This window comes from Bos taurus, chromosome 27, assembly GCF_002263795.3.
Source record: "Bos taurus isolate L1 Dominette 01449 registration number 42190680 breed Hereford chromosome 27, ARS-UCD2.0, whole genome shotgun sequence".
Lineage (NCBI taxonomy): Eukaryota > Metazoa > Chordata > Mammalia > Artiodactyla > Bovidae > Bos > Bos taurus.
In genome coordinates, this window is record NC_037354.1 from 43033113 (window position 1) to 43056885 (window position 23773).

Below are 23773 nucleotides of genomic sequence, written 5' to 3' on the forward strand. Positions count from 1 at the left end.
CAAAATGTACTCTTCTTTTTTTTTTTAATTTAATTTTATTTTTAAACTTTACAATATTGTATTGGTTTTGCCAAATATCGAAATGAATCCGCCACAGGTATACATGTGTTCCCCATCCTGAACCCTCCTCCTTCCCCATACCATCCCTCTGGGTCATCCCAGTGCACCAGCCCCAAGCATCCAGTATTGTGCATCGAACCTGGACTGGCGGCTCGTTTCATATGATATTATACATGTTTCAATGCCATTCTCCCAAATCATCCCACCCTCTCCCTCTCCCATAGAGTCCAAAAGACTGTTCTATACATCAGTGTCTCTTTTGCTGTCTCGTGTACAGGGTTATTGTTACCATTTTTCTAAATTCCGTATATATGCATTAGTATACTGTATTGGTGTTTTTCTTTCTGGCTTACTTCACTCTGTATAATAGGCTCCAGTTTCATCCACCTCATTAGAACTGATTCAAATGTATTCTTTTTAATGGCTGAGTCATACTCATTGTGTATATGTACCAAAATGTACTCTTAAGCACTTGAAATATGCCTAGTGCAAACTGAGATGTCCTGAGATTTCATTCGCTTAGCACAAAAATGTCAAATATCTCAGTAATAACTATTTTTATACTGGTTTCATATTGAAATAGTTTTATATATGTTGGATTAAATGTAACAAATCATTTTAAAGTTAATTTTTATTGGAGTATAGTTGATTTACATGCTGTGTTAGTTTCTGCTGTACAGCAGAGTGACTCAGTTGTACATATATCTACCTTTTTAAAGATTTTTTCTCCATATAGGTCATCACAGAGGGTTGAATAGAGTTCCTGGTGCTGTACAGTAGGTTCTCAGTCACCTGTTTTGTATAAAGTAGTATGTATATGTCAATGCTAATCCCATATCATTAAGGCTAATTTCATATATTTCTTGCCTTTTATTCATGTGGCTACTAGGAAATTTAAAATAGCCTATGTGACTTGTATGTGACTTTCTTGGACAGCACTGCTCTAGAGGATGATGCTATTGATTGTATAATACCAGAGTGAAATTGTTATCTTTTGCTTTCTCCTCGACTACATCTCTCAGAACCAAATGCCAACAGCTGAGCAAACCAGAAGCCCTTTGAACCTCAAGATACCTGGTCATGAGTGTGGTTCATGGAGGTTACAAAATGTTCCTTGGGCCACTCAACGTGCTGTGCCTACAACCTGGGGCTGTATGCCTCGTTCACTCTCCGCTTTGTATCTTTGTTACTGCTTCTGAGCTATGAAAGTGCTCTCTCCAACTGACGTTTGTGCTTAACTTAATTCAGGAAATATTAATGGAACTATATTTTAAATTGGGCTTTCCTGGTGGCTCAGACATTAAAGAATCCTTATGCAGTGCAAGACATCCAGGTTCAACCTCCAGGTCCGGAAGATCCCCTGGAGAAGGAAAAGGCTACCCACTCCAGTATTCTTGCCTGGAGAATTCCATGGACAGAGGAGCCTGGGGGGGCTACAGTCCTTGGGGTCACAAAGAGTCAGACACAACTGAGTGACTAAGCACATTTCAAAAATTTCATTCAAGTGCATAATGTATTATGTTGGTGAGCCGTTTTGATATGCTGACATCTGTAGAACATACAGACATCTGAATATTGCTTTTCTCTGATATGAAGATGTTTTAGATATGGATTCTTTGAAGTTATTGATTTTTCTGACTCCTGGAAATCTCAGGTATTTAACCTGGTATATTTGCCAATGAAGTTAAAAAAAAATACAATTCAGATAAGGAAATTACTGAAAATTCATGGGTATGTTTCAAAGAGTGGAAAGCATGTATTTGGGGATAAAGTGAGTTGAATGAGAAATATAATGAAAGATCTTTTTTTGGATCAAGTTATCCTGAAAACTGTCTCTCCTTTCCACATGCCATTGAGGGTTTGAATGGAAAGTCGTTCTGTTCCATGAGGAGCAGAACGCTTTTCCGTTCTCTTTTCACTGTTCTCCAAGGTATTTAGACAGATTCTTTTCTTTTGAAAAATCTCTTTTCCTGCCAACTTTGCTGCCAGAAGTGGTCTCCCAGGACTACAAGAGACTGTCTGAATGTTGCAAATAAAAAATCCCAATTCCCAGATCGTGTCTGTGGATATAAGAAATGCCTCTGGGACAAGCACAGCTGGCTGTTTCACAGTTTGCTCCCCGTGGGCAACGGCGGGCCCCGGGCTGTCTGGAGAGCCGGTTGTGTGCAGGGGATGAGCTGAGTGCTTATTAGTGGCTGGCATTTGTAAAGCATCTTGTTCACGCCTCTCGTGGACACCTTTTTCTTTTCTCAATCTGAGAAAGACAGTGGAGTTAACAGTACTGGGCTAGAATCAAGGGTGAACGCACACGATGTCATAAGATGAGGGTCTGGCATGTAGTAAGTGACAGTAAATGTGCTTTGGTTTTCCTTTCTGTCTCTGACTGTTGCAAGTAGAAGGTGTTGAGCTTGCTTCTCGTGACCGTGAAGTCTGTGTCTCTTCCTCCTCGCCACTCGTCTTTCGCCGCAGAATGTGGTTTTTATTATTTTTAAGCCCTTTTTGCCTTAACATGTTGCTGTGCTCTTGCAAGCTTCCAGGATTGTGCGGGACGACAAACGTAAAGCACAGAACCAGTGAATTACAATGAGACAAGGACACTCCGTAGCAAACTGTCAGTATTTTCTTAGAAAAGGACATTTATTGAGAGTTATCCTGATCCTATGAGTGTAGTATACTTCCATAGGTCTGAGAGTTTCTTTTCGCCAAGACCCACACGGAGTGACATATTTGGTCACTACTAATGAGATGAGCCAGTGTCTCCAGATGTGACGCAGAGTCAGAATGAGTCGGTACAGTAGGGAGGAGCCAATCTTTTGTCGTGTTCTCTAGACCAGATGTCTCAAACTGGAGCTATCTGAAGAGTTTACAAAGACACAGATTTTCATCGGCTACTTGAGGACCCTTAAATGAGTTATAGGTTTCCTCGATGGCTTAGTGGTAAAGAGTCTGCCTGCTGATGCAGGGGATACACGTTTGATCCCTGGGTTGGGAAGATCCCCTGGAGAAGGAAATGGCAACCCATTCCAGTATTCTTGCTTTGGAAATCCCATGGATAGAGGAGCCTGGTGGGCTACAGTCCACAGGGTCGCAAAAGAGTTGGCCATGACTTAGCGACTAAACAACAACCCCCAGTAATTCCATATATGACTTACATGGAATCTGGAAATACCCCCACACATACCCTACCATGTATTAAAAAGCAGAGACATTGCTTTGCAGACAAAGGTCCGTCTAGTCAAAGCTATGGTTTTTCCAGTAGTCATGTGTGGATGTGAGAGTTGGACCATAAAGAAAGCTGAATGACAAAGAATTTATGCTTTTTTAAACTGTGATGTTGGAGAAGACTATTGAGAGTCACTTGGACTGCAAGGAGATCCAACTAGGCAATCCTAAAGGAGATGAACCCTGAATATTGATTGAAAGGACTGATGCTGAAGCTGAAGCTCCAATACTTTGGCCACCTGATGCTTAGAGCTGACTCACTGAAAAAGACCATAATGCTGGGAAAGATTGAGGGCAGGAGATGAAGGGAGCTACAGAGGGTGAGATGGTTGGATGGCATCACCAGCTCAGTAGACATGAATTTGAGCAGAGTCGGGAAGATAGTGGAGGCCAGAGGAGCCTGGCACACTGCAGTCTGTGAGGTCGCAAAGAGTAGGACACGACTTACCAACTGAACAACAACAACAATATTTATAGACGTGAGAGCTGTGCCTTTCCTTTCTAATTTGTTTGAGTGGCAACACATTGTTTTGATTATTTACGGGATTGTTGTCACTTATTCAAAGGACTGGACTCTCTTTTTTAAAACATGATAGACATGTAGGAATGTTTTTTCATTTTTTTAAAATGAGTGTGGAGGAAGGTTCTTTCCCCCCTCCAGGTTTCCTCCTGTTTATGTTAAATTCCTCCTACTAATCATCTTTAATGCTGCCTTCCTAACCGCTGGCATTGGAGACTCTGAGCTTCTCCTCGGGGCACGTGTTAGCCTCATTGCAGCCATGACTGCGTGGTACACGTGTTTCATCAGGAGAGAAAGCCCACAGTTAATTAGGTGCTGCTGTCTGGACTGTGACGTCTGGAGACCTGGTTTCTTGCTTTTTTGAAGTGTTGCTGCTCTCCAGATTTTGGGGGAGAGACAATAGATGGGGGCTAAGTATCGTCGCTCACTTATGTGGGGTGTTTTAAAGTGCCTTTTCTCAAAAGGGCTGTTATTCTATGACTGTATATCGCAGTGCAGCAGCCTCGCATTTGAAATCCATTTGATGGGAAGTGTTTTCCACTTTGTCCTATTTTTCAATCAAGAATCATTATTTGTCAAGCACAGGAGTGAAGCTGCCTAGGTTCCAAATCATTTTAGAAAGAACAACATGAAATGACATTTTTCAAGTGTTAGCACTGCTGTCTGAAGGAGAAGGGCCAGTCCACTTGGGAGAGTTATTGAGGAAGAGCAAATAGAATGAGCTTTCTCCCAGAGGAAAAAGTGACTCTTTGTCACTGAAGAACCCTCAGTGACAACCCTCATATCCAACCGTGGCTTCAAGCAAGATGAGCAGAATGAGATGCTCTGCGGTGGCTCTTTGGAAATTTGGTTCAGGAATGCGAACATCTTTTCAGCTTAAAAAGATAAAATGACTATGTTAAAGGAATCATATATGATTATGTTAAATTTAATTGCAGAATTTTGTCATCTCAAAATGAATTTGGAGATATTCCTGATCTGGAAAGATTAAGAGAAAAACCTTGAAGCTAAGCTACAGGCTTTAGCAAATAGATAATTTCAAAAATTGAGAAAAGCACCTCAAATTTTTTTCCACTGATAAGTTAATACCCTGATATCTCAGATTTAGTTGAAGGGGAATACAGTATGAAAGCTTAACAAAATTACCTTGACTTTGAAAGTTGATATTCTCAGGTGAAAATGAAATCCCTTGGGTCTCGATTTGCTCCCCACCTCAGCGAGTCTGAAACAGTTGGTGACCACACATCTTGGCTTGACAATGCGCTCAGAGCAGAATCGATAAACATGACTTGGAGAGATACAGCTATTTCCCTCTGCCTCTCTTGACCAGATAAATAAGTAGAATAAAAATCTGCCTTTTGGCAACCAAGGTATAAATAGTTCTTTTTCGTTTTTCATTAATTTATTTAAAAATGTGGGTTGCTGACATAAGGGGATAATGTAATTCTTCTTAAGGATTTTTTAATATCTTTATGGAAAATCTGAAATTTCAAATGTTAGTGCAATTTTTAAAAGTGAGAATGAATGTAGATATTTCTTTCTTTGTCCACTCTATCTCCTTTTGGGAATCTACAGGCTCCTTTTGTTCCCTGTCTGTCAAAGTGTGGCTTTTTTCTTACCTTCTGTGTTCTCACTGATCATATTTGGTGATCAGCATGATGAAGATCATGATAATAAGTGGCAGCAGCTAGATTTTCTTAAGCATTTATTGTGGGTCTACCTTATGGTAGATGATTTTCATAGATTTTTCTCTTTAAGCCTGGTAATAACTCTACTGTTAGGTCCTGTCATCGTCCACATTTTCAGGCGATGAATTCCAGACTCAGGAAATGAAATGAGCTGACTAAGGTTGTGGAGGACAAAACCAACTTGAGCTGCTCTTGAATTCACGTCTGTGAACTCCAGAGGCCTCACCTACTTACTGCCTTCCCCCCGAGTTTTGAGTCAGTGCAGTCTGTAATCTGTTACAGCATTTTGTCCCATTGCACATGAGCAGGATACCTAGGATGAGGCCGATTGGCTTGTGCCAGCTTCAGGACCACACTGATGAGTGGACGGTGGTGAGCAGGGATGACTACAGAGTACGCCTTAGCAACTCTGGCTTCTACTTACTTTGCAATTACGATGCTTTTTGGAAAATTATAGGTGAAAGCACTTGGAAATAACTGTGCTCTGATGCAGGCAAAGTTCCCCTCCCATCTTGTGTATAGCATTAATTAGCTTAGGAGGCTCTCTGTGGCTGTAGAACAGGGGATAAAATTCAGCTCGGTCTCATCCTCAGAAGTGAGTTGGTTAAATCTAAGTTACAATACTATTTGACTTTTAAGAGTATTTGAGGGGAGACGTTGAAGAGCAAATCACCCTAGTTATTCAGTGAGTACGTGCTCAGTCGCTCAGTCCTGTCCAACTCTTTGTGACCCCATGGACTGCAGACCACCGGGCTTGTCTGTCCATGGGATTTTAGAGGCAAGAATACTGGAGTGGGGAGCCATTTCCTCCTCCAAAGGATCTTCCTGACCCAGGGATTGAACCTGAGTCTCCTGTATCAGCAGGTGGATTCTTTACCGCTGGTGCCACCTGGGAAGCCCGCAGCTATCATTCCTGTAGATGGTACCACTACATGATTGACTTCAGAAGTGCAGATGTAGTCAGTACTTGACATGTAGTAGGTACTCAGTAAGTGCTTATTGATTACAGGAGGTGGTGAGCACCTCTTAGGCAGTGAGCAGTGTGCCAAGTGCTATGCCTTCAAGGTCACGTTTAATCACTGTCACCAACCTGTGACTAGCCTGCTTACAAATGGGGAAACTGAGGCACAGAGAAGTTAAGTGGTTTGCTCAAGGTCATGCAGCTGGTGACTAGGAGAATCGGGGCTTGGTCCCGGGCCCACTGGCCTCCAGACCCCGTGGTGTGTGTTGCTCCCATCGTTACTCTGCAGGTCATTCCGCTCATCTTTAAGCTCTTCTCGAAAGTACTGCTCACACTGGGCTGACCAGGCATGGTGAAGAAAAACGGAGGTCCAGCAACGTTAATTTGCAGAACCAGATGCAAGCAGGCCTACTTCCGTGGTTTTCTAAAGCATGCTATATAATTTTCTTTTCTTAACTTTTCAAATTTGTTTTTTATTGGAGCATAGTTGCTTTACAGTGTTAGTTTCTACTGTACGGCAGAGTGAATCAGCCACACGTTTACATAGATCCCCTCTTTTCTGATTTCATTCCCATTCAGGTCCCCACAGAGCACGGAGTAGAGTTCCCTGAGCTATACGGTAGGTTCTCATTAGTTATCTCGTATGCAGAGCAGTGTGTATTTGTCAATCCTGGTCTCCCAATTCACCCCCATCTCCCTTTTCCCTCTTGGTGTCCATATGTTTGTTCTCTACATCAGTGTCTCTTTCTGTTTTGCAAATTATCAGTTCAGTTCAGTCTCTCAGTCATGTCTGAACTCTTAGCGACCCCATGGACTGCAGCATGCCAGGCTTCTCTCTCCATCACCAACTACCAGAGTTTACTCAAACTCCTGTCCATCTAGTCGGTGATGCCATCTAACCATCTCATCCTCTGTTGTCCCCTTCTTTTCCTGCCTTCGGTCTTTCCCAGCATCAGGGTCTTTTCCAATGAGTCAGCTCTTTGCATCAGGTGGCCAAAGTATTGGAGTTTCAGCTTCAGCATCAGTCCTTCCAATGAATATTCAGGACTGATTTTGTTTAGGATTGACTAGTTTGATGCAGTCCAAGGGATTCTCAAGAGTCTTCTTCAACACCACAGTTCAAAAGTGTTAATTCTTTGGTATTCAGCTTTCTTTATAGTCCAACTCTCACACCCATACATGACTACTGGAAAAACCATAGCCTTGACTAGACCTTATGCTGTCTAGGTTCAATTCAGTTCAGTTCAGTCGCTCAGTTGTGTCCGACTCTTTGTGACCCCATGGACTGCAGCACACCAGTCCTCCCTATCCATCACCAACCCCCAGAGTTCACCCAAACTCATGTCCATCGAGTCGGTGATGCCATACAGCCATCTCATCCTCTGTCATCCCCTTCTCCTGCCCCCAATCCCTCCCAGCATCAGGGTCTTTTCCAGTGAGTCAGCTCTTTGCATCAGGTGGCCAAAGTATTGGAGTTTCAGCTTCAGCATCAGTCCTTCCAAAGAACACCCATGACTGATCTCCTTTAGTCCCTTGCAGTCCAAGGGACTCTCAGGAGTCTTCTCCAACACCACGGTTCAAAAGCATCACTTCTTCAGCACTCAGCTTTCTTTATAGTCCAAGTCTCACATCCATACATGACCACTGGGAAAACCATAACCTTGACTAGGCGGACCTTTTTTGGTGACAAAGTTGCCAACAAATGCTGAGCTGTCTGGGTTGGTCAGAGCTTTTCTTCCAAGGAGCAAGCGTCTTTTAATTTTATGGCTGCAGTCACCATCTGCAGTGATCTTGGAGCCCAAGAAAACAAAGTCTCTCACTGTTTCCATTGTTTCCCCATCTATTTGCCATGAAGTGATGGGACCGGATGTCATAATATTTGTTTTTTGAATGCTCAGTTTTAAGCCAACTTTTTCACTCTCCTCTTTCACTTTCGTTAAGAGGCTCTTCTTTCTTTGCTTTCTGTCATAAGGATGGTGTCATCTGCAAATCTGACGTTATTGATATTTCTCCCGGCAGTCTTGATTCCAGGTGGTGCTTCATCCAGCCTGGCGTTTCTTATGATGTACTCTGCATATAAGTTAAATATGCGGAGTGATAATAGACAGCCTTGGTGTACTTTCCCAATTTGGAACCATTCTGTGGTTCCATGTTCATTTCTCACTGTTGCTTCTTGACCTACATACACATTTCTCAGGAGGCAGACCAGATGGTGTGGTATTGCCATCTCTTGAAGAATTTTCCACAGTTTATTGTGATCCACACTGTCAAAGGCTTTGGCATAGTCAATAAAGTAGAAGTAGATGTTTTTCTGGAACTCTTTTGCTTTTTTGATGATCCAGTGGATGTTGGCAATTTGATCTCTGGTTCCTCTGCCTTTACGAAATCCAGCTTGAACATCTGGAAGTTCACAGTTTATGTACTGTTGAAGCCTCACTTGGATAATTTTGAGCATTACTTTGCTAGCATGTGGGATGAGTGCAACCGTGTGGTAGTTTGAACATTCTTTGGCATTGCCTTTCTTTGGGATTGGGATGAAAACTGACCTTTTCCAGTCCTGTGGCCACTGCAGTATATACAGTTGAAAATATACCTGTGTTTTAAAAACTTTGAACACTTCCACTCTTAGAGTGGCCTGCCTTGATAAATCCAAGTGGCAGCCTGAACTCTTCCTCTTGGGCATGACTCCAGTGCTGTTTCTGAGATGTTTTCCACATGCAGAACATTTTCCAAATGGGAAGTCTCAGGTACGTAGACAGTACACTGCGTCACTTACGTACATTGGAGAACATGCCTGTGGCTGGAGGACACTAGAAGCAAATCAGTTTAATTGCAGCCCTTTCATTGTAGCCATGCCCACATGTATCTGTGTTTAATTTTACCCCGTAAAATTAATTTTAACCTTAAAATTAAACTCTTCAGGCTCACATGTACTAAGGTCTGATTTTAGAGGAGCAGCCAAGCTGTTTTTCACACCTAATAAAAAAGGATTTGTCATAGATTAATTGGCCGTAGGTGCAATGGCTTCATGGATGACCTAGAGAGTGTGGTACTGAGGCAGGTAAGTCAGACAGAGAGGGAGAAATATCCTGTGACAGCCCCTGTATGTGGAATCTAAAAGAAATGATACAAATGAAGTTATACTTACAGAGCAGAAACAGAGTCACAGACTTAGAGAACAAACTTAGAGTTGCCAAGGGGAAGGCATAACCAGGGAGTTTGGGCTGAACACGTGTGCACTGCTGTGTCTAAAGTGGATAACCAAGAAGGACCTACTGTACAGCGTGTGGATCTCTGCTCAGTGTCATGTGGCAGCCTGCTGGGAAGGGAGGTTTGGGGGGAATGGATCCATGTATATGTATGGCTGAGTCCCTGTGCTATTCCCCTGAAATTATCAGAACATTGTTCATCAACTATACTCCAATACAAACTAAAAAGTTTTAAAAATAAATAATAAAGAATTTCTAAGTATTAGGAGAATGCTTTTATTTAATCATCATGGTTTCTTACCCTCTTAGCCAGGGACCTCTAGCTTCCTCAGTGCCCTGTACAGCTCTGTGTCCTTTAGGTTTTAGTTTTGGAGAAGTGTTCTTAATTCCTTAAACTCTTTTGTGAAAGGGAAGTGTGGAAGTTATATGAGAGTCCCTCTAATAGGGAAGAACAAATATCACTCCAGTTAAATCTATTCTCTTTACTTCAGCGTTTGAATTCTGTTGCTTTTGCTACAAGTTAAGAGTATTGCCTATAGTCTGAAATATACAGAAGAGCCCATTTTCAAGGCTCTGATCTTTAAAAGTATAACAGTTTCCCATTCATGTACAGATAAAAATTTTCAAGGTAGAGAATAACATTTGTTGGAGGTTTACAGGAACACTGTCACCTGACCTACATGGATAGCTGCAGGAACAAAGGATTCTGTTGATATTGATAATAACTAGTCACGCTTACTCCTTGGAAGGAAAGTTATGACCAACCTAGATAGCATATTCAAAAGCAGAGACATTACTTTGCCAACAAAGGTTCGTCTAGTCAAGGCTATGGTTTTTCCTGTGGTCATGTATGGATGTAAAAGTTGGATTGTGAAGAAGGCTGAGCACTGAAGAATTGATGCTTTTGAACTGTGGTGTTGGAGAAGACTCTTGAGAGTCCCTTGGACTGCAAGGAGATCCAACCAGTCCATTGTGAAGGAGATCAGCCCTGGGATTTCTTTGGAAGGAATGATGCTAAAGCTGAAACTCCAGTCCTTTGGCCACCTCATGTGAAGAGTTGACTCATTGGAAAAGACTCTGATGCTGGGAGGGATTGGGGGCAGGAGGAGAAGGGGACGACAGAGGATGAGATGGCTGGATGGCATCACTGACTCAATGGATGTGAGTCTGGGTGAACTCCGGGAGCTGGTGATGGACAGAGAGGCCTCGCATGCTGCGATTCATGGGGTCGCAAAGAGTCAAACACGACTGAGCGACTGAACTGAACTGAACTGAGTCACACCTTTCAATATAAAAGAAGCCTGAATTCTAACTTGGGGGAGATGTTTCTTAGGGACAGTAAGTAGTTCACCATATTCTTGGTCGACTGGCTTTCTGAATAAGATGTATATTTCTTGCCCTAGCAACTCGTTTCTGATTTATTTGCCGTATGGGCAGTATGAGCTTAGACTTGGTAATATCACCGAATTGCAGACATTACTGAAAACATGTGATTTTAATACTATACATTTTCTCAGGGTGTGTGTACGTTTTCTCTTCCCTTTTATTTATTTCTTGTATTCTACATGCGTGTAGCACATCGGGCAGAAATTGTCTGAGTCTCTCATTGAAACTGTGTTTATTGGGAATAATAGAAAAGGAGAAAGTCTGTATTCTGAAAGAAAAGCAGTGACACCCTGAATGCAAGTTAGGAAGCTGGGATTGTCTTCAATAAATGGTCCCTAAACTGAAGAAAGAATGAAGTGTGCTCCTTTGTTCCTTGATTGTCATCATATAACATCTTCAGTGGTAGCTGAAAGAAACAGTGGAAGAAGTCGCTCAGTCATTTCTGACTCTTTGTGACCCCATACACTGTCGCCTGCCAGGTTCCTCTGTCCATGAAATTCTCCAGGCAGGAATACTGGAATGGGTCGTATTTCTCTCATGCCTTTCTCCAGGGAATATTCCTGACCCAGGGATTGAACGTGGGTCTCCTGCATTGCAGGCAAGTCTTTACCATCTGAGCCACCAGGGAAGCCCTCCAGGGTAACTAGGTACTGTTTAGTCATCCACCTGGAATCTTGTATCTGACTCTGAATTTTGTAGTTTTCTAAATACTTCTGATTGAAGTGTGTCATTTTCCTTCACTGAAGCAGTGGAAATTCTAATAAAATCCTTTTTCTGATTGTTTTATAGTACCGTCTCACCGTTCGGTTCAGTCGTTCAGTTGTGTCTGACTCTTTGTGACCCTATGGACTGCAGCACACCAGGCCTCCCTGTCCATCACCAACTCCTCAAACTCATGTCCATCAAGTTGGTGATGCCATCCAACCATCTCATCTTCTATCTCTGTCTCTCATTGCCTACCAAATCCAGAAGTTCCAGGTGGAAGAGCTGGGCTTCTGTTGTTCACCATTCCCAGGGCCTGGCCCTGGGTCTGGAATTCAGGTGGTGTCTTGGACTGGGTGCCCCAGCAGCAGAGTCAGAGGTGGGAATTTTTGTGCAGGTGAGTCTTGAAGGAGGGCTCCCTGGGGAACGGGAAGGAGGGAAGGAGGGGGCAAGGCCTCAGCTGGAGGTGAGCTTCAGCCTCATCCCAGGGGTTGGTTTCATCAAGGTCTATTCTGGGCTGCTTCTTTGTATCCTTGTATTATTCTTAGGCCTCAGCTCCCCCCAGGGGTGAGATTTGCATTCCTTCTGGGCAACGCCCCGCCTCCTCTGCTGAGAGCAGGTCTTTAACACTGTGACCTGGGCGCTGGGAAAATGTGCAACTCAGCTGGATGTCTCTGCTTCAGCTTTCTGCTGTCCTGCCGACTGTTTTCTGCTTGTTCATGACTTCTTCTACTCCTTTTTTTTCCCCTTAATGCTTCCTGGATTCTAATCTACACTCCTGACCAGCTTGACTCATCTTAATTTTGCTAACAGGGCCATCAGTAATTCTTTTAAACACACTTTCAGTTACAAAGTGAATTCACATAGCTCAGGACTTGGTTTTGCATATAGCGTAGGGTTGAAAACAGAAAAGAATTTCCTGTTAAAAATCCTTATATATTTACCATTTGGCGTGAAATGTGAATTATGCTAGTAATTGATCCTAGCACAACTGGGTGGTTTTTATGAAATTTTTTTTTAATAGTGGAGGATAGCTTTCCATTGTATAATATTTGGCTGTTTTATTGTTTACCAAAATACACATAAACACACATACATACACAAGGATCAACTTTCATATGTACAGACTGAAATTTTAGCCCAGTGAATGAATAGCCTGGTTCCCAGATCCCTTATTCTAAGTGTCATCAGCTACTTGGGCTTTACTGTATGTGCCTTTCTACTTTTTTCTCTGGATATTAACATTGTTCATCTTTCTCTGTGATCCTTTGGAGAAGGTGGTGGTGTATGGAAGAAAATACCCCAAATTTCTAACTAGAAAAATATCAGTATGAAAGGACTTTACATGCCCCACATTTAAGAAGATTCTTCATTGTAAATGTGTTGTTAAACATGCATGTGTTGAATCCGTGTTGAAGGCTTAATTCTGAGTGAGCTTGACTTGGAACTGGTAAGACAGTGAAAGCCACTAATTTAATCTACATCTAAGGAAAAATATTTTAATAAATTAATATACAGTTGTATCCTAAACCAGTTAGCAAGTTTTAATAAATGGCATAGCAGAATTTTTTTTTTTTTTTTTTAGTAGAGAGGTATGTCATGTTAAATGGAACTCTTAAATGGAATTATTTGTATATAATGTAGGGAATTTTTCATATTCGTGTTCTTGGAGTTTGAGAGTCCAAGCCAAGAAATGCTTCTTCAGTTCAGATTTTAATACCATTAACTTAGTGTCACATTTTATAGTGAACTGAAAAAGCTGTAAAATTTGCTTTGGATTGTTTTTGTTACATCCAAATGCCTAAGTGGTTGTGGAGTAGCCTTTCCTGGTTCTATGCAAAACTTGCTTTTACTTTATTGATTCATTTTGTAAGGTGGAAGCAGAGAGGGTGCTGCAAGCTCGTTCTGTTTATGCTGTAAAAGGGCGGGTTGACAGTGGGCAAGTTTTTGTTCCTTTGGGCCTCAGTTTTCCTATGTGTCTAATGCATGGGTTGGACAGACCCGTGATTTAAACCCTGCAAGAGCAAAAGCCACCTAGGGAGCTTGTTAGAATGCAGTCTGCGGGGCCTCCGCGCCACAGATGCTGAGCTTCCGTGTGTGGCCGTGGACCTCCCACCGGTGTCTGTCCCGTGTAGGCTGCCCCTCTGAAGGCAGGACTGATCTTCCTTGTATGTCTGGCTGCTTATCCCCCACTCCCATTATCTACTCAAGGAAAAGGGCCCAGGAATCCCCTCTGATTCTCACCTGCCATCACTCCCCTCTATCCACAAACTCATAGCTCACAAGTATGTTTGTATTTGTTTTAAAACAGTCTCTCTGGTAGGAAAACCTTATCTTTCCTTTCATTTGCTACCGGAATGTTAGTCCCAGATATCTCACCTCAGACCATTTTAATTCTTTCTACCTTGACGAGAACCACATTGAGAGTAGTAAAAGTCTGTTTACATCCAGTAATGGTAAGAAGAACTGACATTGATTGAGTGCTTACTGACATCCAGACACTTTCTGAGGGTCTTCCCCCAGCATTCCTTCCTATAAAATTGGTCATTTCCTTTGGCCTTTAACTCTTTGATTAAGACCTCAGGTTTACACTTTACTCTTCAATATCGAGTTCAAGTCATTTTTGTCTAGGTTCAAAGAACCATCTCAGCATCTCATTGCAGTTAGATTGCAGTTGTGTGAAACTGATCAATCTACGTTGGGGGCAGTACACCTTTATGATATCACATCTTACCACCCAACAGTATCTGTTAACCTAAGTCTTCTATTAATATATTTTAAAAGACTCTATTTTTTGGAGACGTTGCAGGCTTATAGCAACACTGAGCAGAAAGTGCAGAGTTCCCGTGTGCCCCTGCCCCGCACACCCGCCTCTCCTGCGAGCCCCGGAAGGCACGCTTGTCAGAAATGATAAACCTCTGTGGACACGTCAGTGTCACCCAAAGTCCATAGTCTGTGTGAGGCCTCACTCTTGCTGTTCGCAGTCTGTGGGTTTTGATAAACATGTGAGGACACGCATCCACCGCTATGGCATCAGGCAGTGTATTTTCACCGCCTGACAGACCCTCTGTGCTCTGCCTGCTCGTGCTTCCCCTGCCCAACCCTTGGCGGCCACAGATATTTTTGCTATCTCTATAGTTTACCTTTTTCAAAATGCTACACAGTTAGAATCATGCAGTATGTAGCATGGTCAGATTGGATTCTTTAACTTAGTGTTGTGCACTTAAGGTTCCTCCATGACTTTTCAGGGTTTGATAGCTTGGTTCTTTTCACCACTGAGTAGTTCCATTACCTAGATTTTTGAAAGTCACTCAGTCGTGTCCGACTCTTTGTGACCCCATGAACTATGCAGTCCATGGAATTCTCCAGGCCAGAATACTGGTGTGGGTAGCCTTTCCCTTCTCCAGGGGGTCTTCCCAATCCAGGGATCAAATCCAGGTCTCCCACATTGCAGGCAGATTCTTTACCAGCTGAGCCATCAGGGAAGCCCATTGGACTACAGTTTATTTATCCATCCGCCTGCTGAAGACTGTCTTGGTTGCTTCAAGTTTGGCAATTACGAATAGAACTGCTCTGAACATCTGTTTGTAGGTTTTTATGTGGACATATTTTTTCAGTTCATTTGTGTAAATACCAAGGAGTGTGACTACTTGATTCTATGGTAAGAATATGTTTAGTTTTGTAAGAGACTGCCAAACTATTTTCTGAAGTGATCATACTATTTTGAGTTTCTACCGACAGTGAATCAGAGCTTGTCTTGCTCCATGTCTTCAGCAGCAGTCGGTGTTGCCAGTGTTGGATTTAGCTAGTCTAAAAGATGTGTAGTGATGCTTCACTGTGTAGTTTTAACTTGCATTTTCTCAATGATGTATGATGTGAAGCATGTTTTCCTGTGTTTTTTTTTTTCATCCATATATCTTATTTAGTAAGGTGTCCACTAATATCTTTTACTCATTAAAATTTTTTTTCTTGTTCCTAAGTCTTAAGAATTCTATGCTATTTTGGATAACAGTCCTTTATCACTTGTGTTTTCTGCAAATACTTTCTCCCAATCTATGGCTTGCATGCTCATTCTCTTGACATTGTCTTTTGCAGAACAGAAGTTTCTAATTTTAACAAAGTCCAGTTCACCAATTATTTATTTCATAGATTATGCCTTTGGTATTGTGTCTAAAAAGACATCACCATATCCAAGGTCACCTAGATTTTTCTCCCCCTTTAGCTTCTAGAATTTTAATAATCTTGCAGTTTACATTTAGGTTATGATTCATTAGGAGTTAATTTTCATATAGGGTTTAAGGTCTGTGTATAAAGTTTTCCTTTTGTGTGTGTGTGTAAGGATGTCCAATTATCATAGTACCATTTGTTAGAAAGATTACCTTTGCTGTACTGTACTGCCCTTTTTTTTTTTTTTTTTGTCAGCCATCAGTTGACCATATTTATGTGGCCTCTGTTTCTGGGCTCTCCATTCTGTTTCATTAATATTTGTCAAATTTTCAACAATACCACACTTCTGTTATAGTATTAGTGAAAGAAACAAAGCTTTAAAGTAAGTCTTGAAGTCAGGTAGTTTGAACAAACTATAACTTTGTTCTTCTCTTTCAGTATTGTGCTGGCTATCCTGGGTCTTTTGCGTCTCCAGATAAATTTTAGAATCAGTGTGTTGATAGACACAAAGCAACTTGTTGGGATTTTCACTGGAATTGAGTCTATAGATCAATTTGGCAAGAGCTGCCTCTTTGCAACGTTTTTTTTTTTTTTTTTTTTTAATGTTAAGAATTACCTAGAGTGAAATAATTTAACAACAAGATGCAAAAGTCAATTTCCTTTAAACAACTAGGGTAAGGGATGATATCTGGCTGCCATGTGGCTTGGGGTGACTTTTGGAATTCCGTGACCCCTCTAGTGACATACACAGCTATCAGGAAGCATTTAACAAGAGGCTTCCTGTGTGCTGTTTTGGATCTGTCAGGAATTCTCTGTTCCTTATTAATTCCTGAATATTCAGGAATTAAGAGGAGAGGCAAGCCTCTCCCAGGGGTTGAGGAATCCAGGCATTTCCTTCATTAGTGTTTCTATATGGTGATAAGTACCCTCTTCCTTCTTGTGAACCATATGGTAAAAGTGATTGTTTACAAATCTCTCTCTTTAATATGGATTGCCTATGTTTTGTAAGTCTGAAATTTTAATCTTTATCTTTGCTGAGAATAACTACTTTGTAAGGCGGTATATATGCCCACACCGTGTTGATTAAAACACCTTTGCTCCATCAGAGCTCTGGTACCCCTGTCTTTCTTTGTCTTTCTTTCTTTCTTTCTCTCTGTCTCTCTCTCTCCCTCCCTCTCTTTTTCAGGCTGATGCCCTGGAGCGCAGAGGCTCTCTGAGTTCACTTTCCTGCCTGGGCTTCTAAGACCCTCTCGATAAGGTGCTCTGCACCTTCACCCCATCGAGAGGGTGCCTGAGGCCTCCGTGAACAGAGCAAGCCCTGTGCCAGGGGCTTTATTGGCTTTCTGCATAAACCAAGGAATATCAGCCTCTTTTTCTCCTTTACTTTCTTATCGTGGACTCCAGACCACCAGGTTCTGGTTCATTAAAGGACCTCAACACACGACAAAGAATTTTATCTGATGTGTATCAGCTGGTTTTCTTTATTCAAAAAGTCACTGAACATGCAGATTATCACAGCAGGTGAGAAGTGTCAAGTACAACATAGAATGAAAAAATCATGCTGTTTGGAATCAATGGGTTTGGCTTTGAGCCCTGGATCTTTCACTTGTTAGCTAGATGGCCATGGGAAGCTTAGTTCACCTGCCAACTGTAAGATGAAGAAGACGTGGATACTAGTCACCTTACTGGGGTTGGAAAATACACAGAGAAAGATGAGTAGAGCACGTGGCTCACTAAGTGTTAGCTGTTACTGAGCAGCAAAGTGTCATGTGATGAACAAAAGCTGTGCCCTGCTTCAAGAGAGGAGCTTAGAGCTGAGTGTTGTGAGGGAGATGAGGCCAGTGTGAACACAGCTGTAATCTTCCAGCCACTGCTGGTTATATCCCACTGGCATCTATGAGTCCTGCCCTTCAGGAACTTTGGCCTTATTGTGGCAGTAGTTTATAAATGTGGAAAAAGATGTATTTTTATGTAGTTACATATGTTTAATAGTCTTCATGTGCACTGTATATACTAAAAAGATTGAGCTCTAGAAGTAAGTGCTTCCAAATATTACTTGTATAAAATGACGCACTGGACAAATACACATGGGGCTTCAGTGACAGCTGAACCAGAAAGGGAAGGAAAGGTGGGGGATAACGTAGAGTGAGGGGTGAGTTACTGAGCCCAGAGCCTGCAGACCATGCGCCTTGAAGACCACGAGTGAGCCTTGGAGAGGAACTGCCACCTTTTCCATGGTGTCTGTTTTCTGAGTTTGAGACAAATGACTTATAAATACATTTGGAAGTCCAGACCCATTTGCTTATTGGAGAAGGCTGGTACAGCTATTCAAGAAATCTTCCAGATTTCTGACTAGTTGTTTGGAAGTGTTATTGATGGGGATAGAATAATAATTACCCAACTAGAAATCCCAGTAGGATTTCCAGAGAGAGAGAGATTTTATTTCACACACACATATATATAGAGAGATGTAGATAGATGGAGAGACTGACCTCAGGAGATCACCATAAGCTGGACACCAAGCAGAAAATGCCTAGAACATCAGGCTTCTAAACAATAATCAGAACATTTTGAAACTAAACACGCTTCCTTGGGCCACAGAAAAATGGATCCAAGAGCAGCATTCAGCCTTGGGAGGTCTATAAGATAGCAGACCCTGACAACCGCATTCCTGCCTCTAGCCCATACAGGAATATATGTGAAAGGAGTAGGAACCTAGGGGAAAGAGGCCATTACCCTGAAACTCCCTTCTGCTAACATCCGTATGACTTAAGTCTCGCCGAGACAGTCCGAGGTAGACCACAGAGGGCTGGAGGAAGAACTAACGATGTGAGCATTGCCGTTACCCAGAGTAAGGAAGCTGACGTCTCCCCTCCTGCCTCTCCTTTGACTGTAAGGATGCAGCCCCATTCTCGAGGCCACACTCACTTGCCTGCCCTCCTGTGCTTCTCACGAAGTCTGCCCTGTGCCAGCAAACTCCCTCTTTGCCTGTGCTTGCGACAAGATGGAAGAACCCGAGCTTCAGTAGTCCTGAGGCCAGGCGGGAGGTTTCAGTTAGAAGACGCTGGGTTCAGTCCCCTCCTAAAGCAGGCATGCTGGGTTCACGTTCCAGATCTGAAGTGCAGCTGGGCTTGAGTCCCACCTGACGAGTGCGGTTTCCTCGCCAGTTTGTTTTTATTTGAAGGATAATAGAAACAAGCAAAAAACACAGTGTCTGTAGTCACATTGGGAGTTATTTTCAGTAGATTGCTTTATTGAAATAATTTTAGCTCAGAAAGGGATATGAGGCAGAGGATAGCATCAGCATCTCCTTACCTGAGATGCTTTCTTTACAAGTTCTCTCTGGGCATTACACTGATCCCTTGGTGAGCAAGCACTTCTGCCCTCCAGTCCTTCTGAATTTACTGTATTCTCCTGGCCAAGCCATGCTGTTGCTGAGCTCCCTGCCTTAGCACGTGAAACTCCTTCTGTCTCAAGAATACAAGAATACTTTCCCACCATATCATTTCCTTCCCTTTGTTCATTGTCCCTGCCTCAACCTTCAAGACTCACTTTGAGTTATCTCCCTTAATCCCAAGACACAACTTAGGGTGCTGACCCATACTTGGCTTTGAATCATTTCTGTAGCCAGTTTAGTGAATACTTTCAGTATAGAAGGCCCTATATGAGGAACTGCAGAGGAGTAATAAAATTATAAATCCAAACTCAAATCAACCCCCCTTTTTTGCTCCAAGGATAAAATGGGCCACAACATGAGAAAAAATAGATACAAGATTGTGCTATCACATACATGGAGAACTGAAGGAGGAAACTTTCTGCTGGGGACAAGGAAGAGGAAAGGTGAGCTGCTTCATGATGGATGTACCACTGAGCTTGATCAAAGCTGGGACAGTTTTAACAGGACACGTCATAGGGAAAAGATGCAACTTGACAGGCTGGCAGAGGCGGGAAGGCTCAGACTGAGTGTTCTTTAGTACAACACCGAGCCCCTCAACAGCCAGAACTTTCTCTGGTTCCTCAAGGAACATGAAGAATCAAAAGGCTGATCCGTGTTTTCAGAGTTCTGAGATTTTTAAAGGCGCTGCCGTCACCATGGCAGCAAATGATGCTGCTCAGAGAACATACCAAGGTTTTGATGGTGGAGCACCCCATGTTCTTTGCATTAGACTTTAGTGTAAATTACACAATAAAACTCACATTTCATAATAGGGGTAATCAGGAGCAGTATTATGAAGGATAGGAGGTGAAAGCCTGCTGTTGTCACCTGGACCACCATCTGGAAATGTTTGCCCTTTGCTCCCGTTAAGGACTTCATTTCCCCAGGAGGGTTCTGGCACTTTCTGATGTGCAGAACCTTTCCACCAACAGGTGGATATAGCTGCTCCTCTTACCCTGGGCCAGAGGCTCTCACTTAGATTCCCATGTGTCCTTTCTGCTTCCTGTACTTCCAGGATCACTTCAGTCCTTAGCATCTCAGCTCAGACCACCTAATAGAAGCCTGGTCATCATGGAACTACACAGTTCCCTAAAACAAAAAGGAAATCAGACTGTAGAGAAAATGGAATTTCTTTCTGGAGAGAGAATTAGTGGTAAGTAGTTACCAAATTTAGACACCTGCCCTTTAAGCTGGGCACCCAGGATAGCTCTCCTCTCCTGCTTTTGGGTTCCCTTGTTTATAACCCCTCCCAATACGGTTGGAACAGTGAGTAGGTCCAACTGACTGAACTGTAAGATATATGTAGATGAATTTCTGGGAGAAATATCAGTAACCTCAGATATGCAGATGACACCACCCTTATGGCGGAAAGTGAAGAAGAACTAAAAAGCCTCTTGATGAAAATAAAAGAAGAGAGTGAAAAAGTTGGCTTAAAGCTCAACATTCAGAAAACTAAGATCATGGCATCCGGTCCCATCACTTCATGGCAGATAGATGGGGAAACCATGGAAACAGTGAGAGACTTTATTTTCTTAGGCTGCAAAATCACTGCAGATGGTGACTGCAGCCATGAAATTAAAAGACACTTGCTCCTTGGAAGGAAAGTTATGACTGACCTAGACAGCATATTAAAAAGCAGAGACATTACTTTGCCAACAAAGGTCCATCTAATCAAAGCTATGGCTTTTCCAGTAGTCATGTATGGATGTGAGAGCTGGACTATAAAGAAAGCTGAGCATGGAATAATTGATGTTTTTGAACTGTGGTGTTGGAGGAGACTCTTGAGAGTCCCTTGGACTACACAGAGATCCAAGCAGTCCATCCTAAAGGAAATCAGTCCTGAATATTCATTGGAAGGACTGATGCTGAAGCTGAAACTCCAGTACTTTGGTCACCTGATGCAAAAAACTGACTCATTTGAAAAGACTCTGATGCTGGGAAAGATTGAAGGTTGTAGGAGAAGGGGATGACAGAGGATGGGATTGTTGGATGGCATCACTGACTCAATGGACATGAGTTTGAGTAAACTCCGGGAGTTGGTGATGGACAGGGAGGCCTGGCATGCTACAGTCCATGGGGTCACAAAGAGTTGGACATGACTGAGTGACTGAACTGAACTGAGGTGAATTGTGAGGAGATCAGACAGAAAAATTAGTTTGTGCAAAGCTGAGAAGAGCCTTAAATATCAAGTTCAGAAGTCTCAGTTTATTTGGTGTATAACTGGGTGTGAGATGGGAAACATTTTATTATCAAAAGCATATATTTACTAGGCAGATTCATCTGGAGGCTAATTCACCAGGTGTGCTGGAATTATAATGGTAAAGATGAGCATGAGTATTAGGAAGGCAGTTTTATGACCAGATCAGAGACAGCAGTCCACAGAGGGCTGATGGTAATGAGAGAAGAAAGATCAAACAAGAATGACTTCCAAAGCAATTGTAACCCTTTTCATATCTTCTAGGCTACTAAGGTATTTTAGCATATCAGAATGATGTCTTTCCAAAATATGAATACCCCTCATTTATTTTAACATGTTCTGTGTGTAAGATGGTTTACACATACTTTACAATCACCATAAACAGCCCTTTGAGGTAAGTCAGTATTATTCCCATATTATAGATGAAAAAAACTGAGACTCATCTAAGTATGTAATATACCTAGTATTACATGACCAGTAAATGATAGAACCAGAATTTGAATGCACTTCTGCCTAATGTAAAAATCAACATGCTTCTCCTATTACAGAAAGTTGATTTTATGTCAACAAAGTATATTGCAGCATTTCTTAAAGATACTATTTTGTGAAAGAACTTGAAAATATTCTTTGCTTAAAGAATATGGAGTAAACCGATTGAGTCAGTCAGATGAGTTATATTTTTCTGATAGACACATTTTCTAAGTATGGATTACATTTTGTTGCTGTTTAGTTGCTAAGTCATGTCCAACTCTTTGTGATCCCATGGACTGTAGCCCGCCAGGCTCCTCTGTCTGTGGAATTCTCCAGGCAAGAACAGTGGAGTAAGTTGCTGCTTCCTTCTCAAGGGGATCTATCCTCCCGACTCAGAGATTGAACCTGTGCCTCCTGCATTGCAGGTTGATTCTTTACCACTGAGATACTAGGAAGCCCATTAGCTAAATTTTAAGATCAGACCATATTTTGCACAAATGAAATTTGAAAGGCTGTACCTCAAATAAGACAAGCTCAAGTTCAGGAGTAGATGTCTATGTAGTTGGCTAAATCAAGTAAATGCTTAAGTGGTTTTATTCCTACTGATTCCTTTGAAAATAAGGTTTCGAAAATGATGTGTCTGCTTAAATCAAGATGTCGGTACTGAAATAGAGTCAATTCTTTTGGGACAGTATATCTTGAAGGATTACTATTGCTAGCACGAAAATCCATTTTACAGTATTTTCTAGAAGCTAAAAGGCATCCTTTTGATTATAAGCACTATTTCAGTAAGAAAGCTGATTGAATCACTTTCCATCAGCCAAATGATCACTTTTCTTTATAAGCTTCAAGGAGAAAAATTCAATACAGGGAACCCACTGTAAAATTCTGTGTAAATGATTCCAGGAGACAGGCTGGGAAAGCTATAAATGTAGAATGTCCTGAGGCTTTTATAGGAACCTGAGCCTGTATTTCCTTCTTTTCTTTTACTTTGCTCTGTTTTTGTTTGGGGCTTTATAATAAGGGGAGTACATTGTCAATTTTGAATGGCAGTGGCTATAATTGAACCAAGTTCCTTAATGCTTTTATTCTGGCTCCCAGGGGCTCCCCTCCCACTGATGTGATCCTGAGACTCTGTATTAACACGGAAGAAGCCAGAAGTGTCTCTTGTTTTCTTGGCGTGAGATGAGCAATGTATTTTGGGCATCAGGCAATTTCCTGTCTCTGAAGTTAAAGTAAGTGAAAGTGTGAGTCGCTCAGCCCTGTCTGACTCTTTGTGATCCCATGGACTGTAGCCCACCAGGCTCCTCTGTCCATGGGATTCTCCAGGCAAGAATACTGGAGTAGGTAGCCATTCCCTTCTCCAGGGGATCTTCCCAGCCCAGGGGTGGGATCAGGGTCTCCTGAATTGCAGGCGGATTCTTTACCACTGGGACACCTGGAAAGCCCCTGACTCCTAAATGTAATGAAATCCCTAAATCTCCTCCCAATTTGCATTTCACTCAGTCCTTCTCACATTACAGCCTAGGATAGAGAGAGACTTTTTCCTAATATTATCCAGATCAGGGGCCATGACTATAGTCAGTACTACACACATTGAAAATCCTAAATTGTTGAGATTTTACAGACCACATCCGGTGTTAGCAATAATCCCGAGTAAGGAAGCTCCTAGATCACAACGCCTGCATGCATGCTGTTGAGTCCTACTCTCTGTGACCCCGTGGGCTGCAGCCCGCCGTGCTCCTCTGTCCATG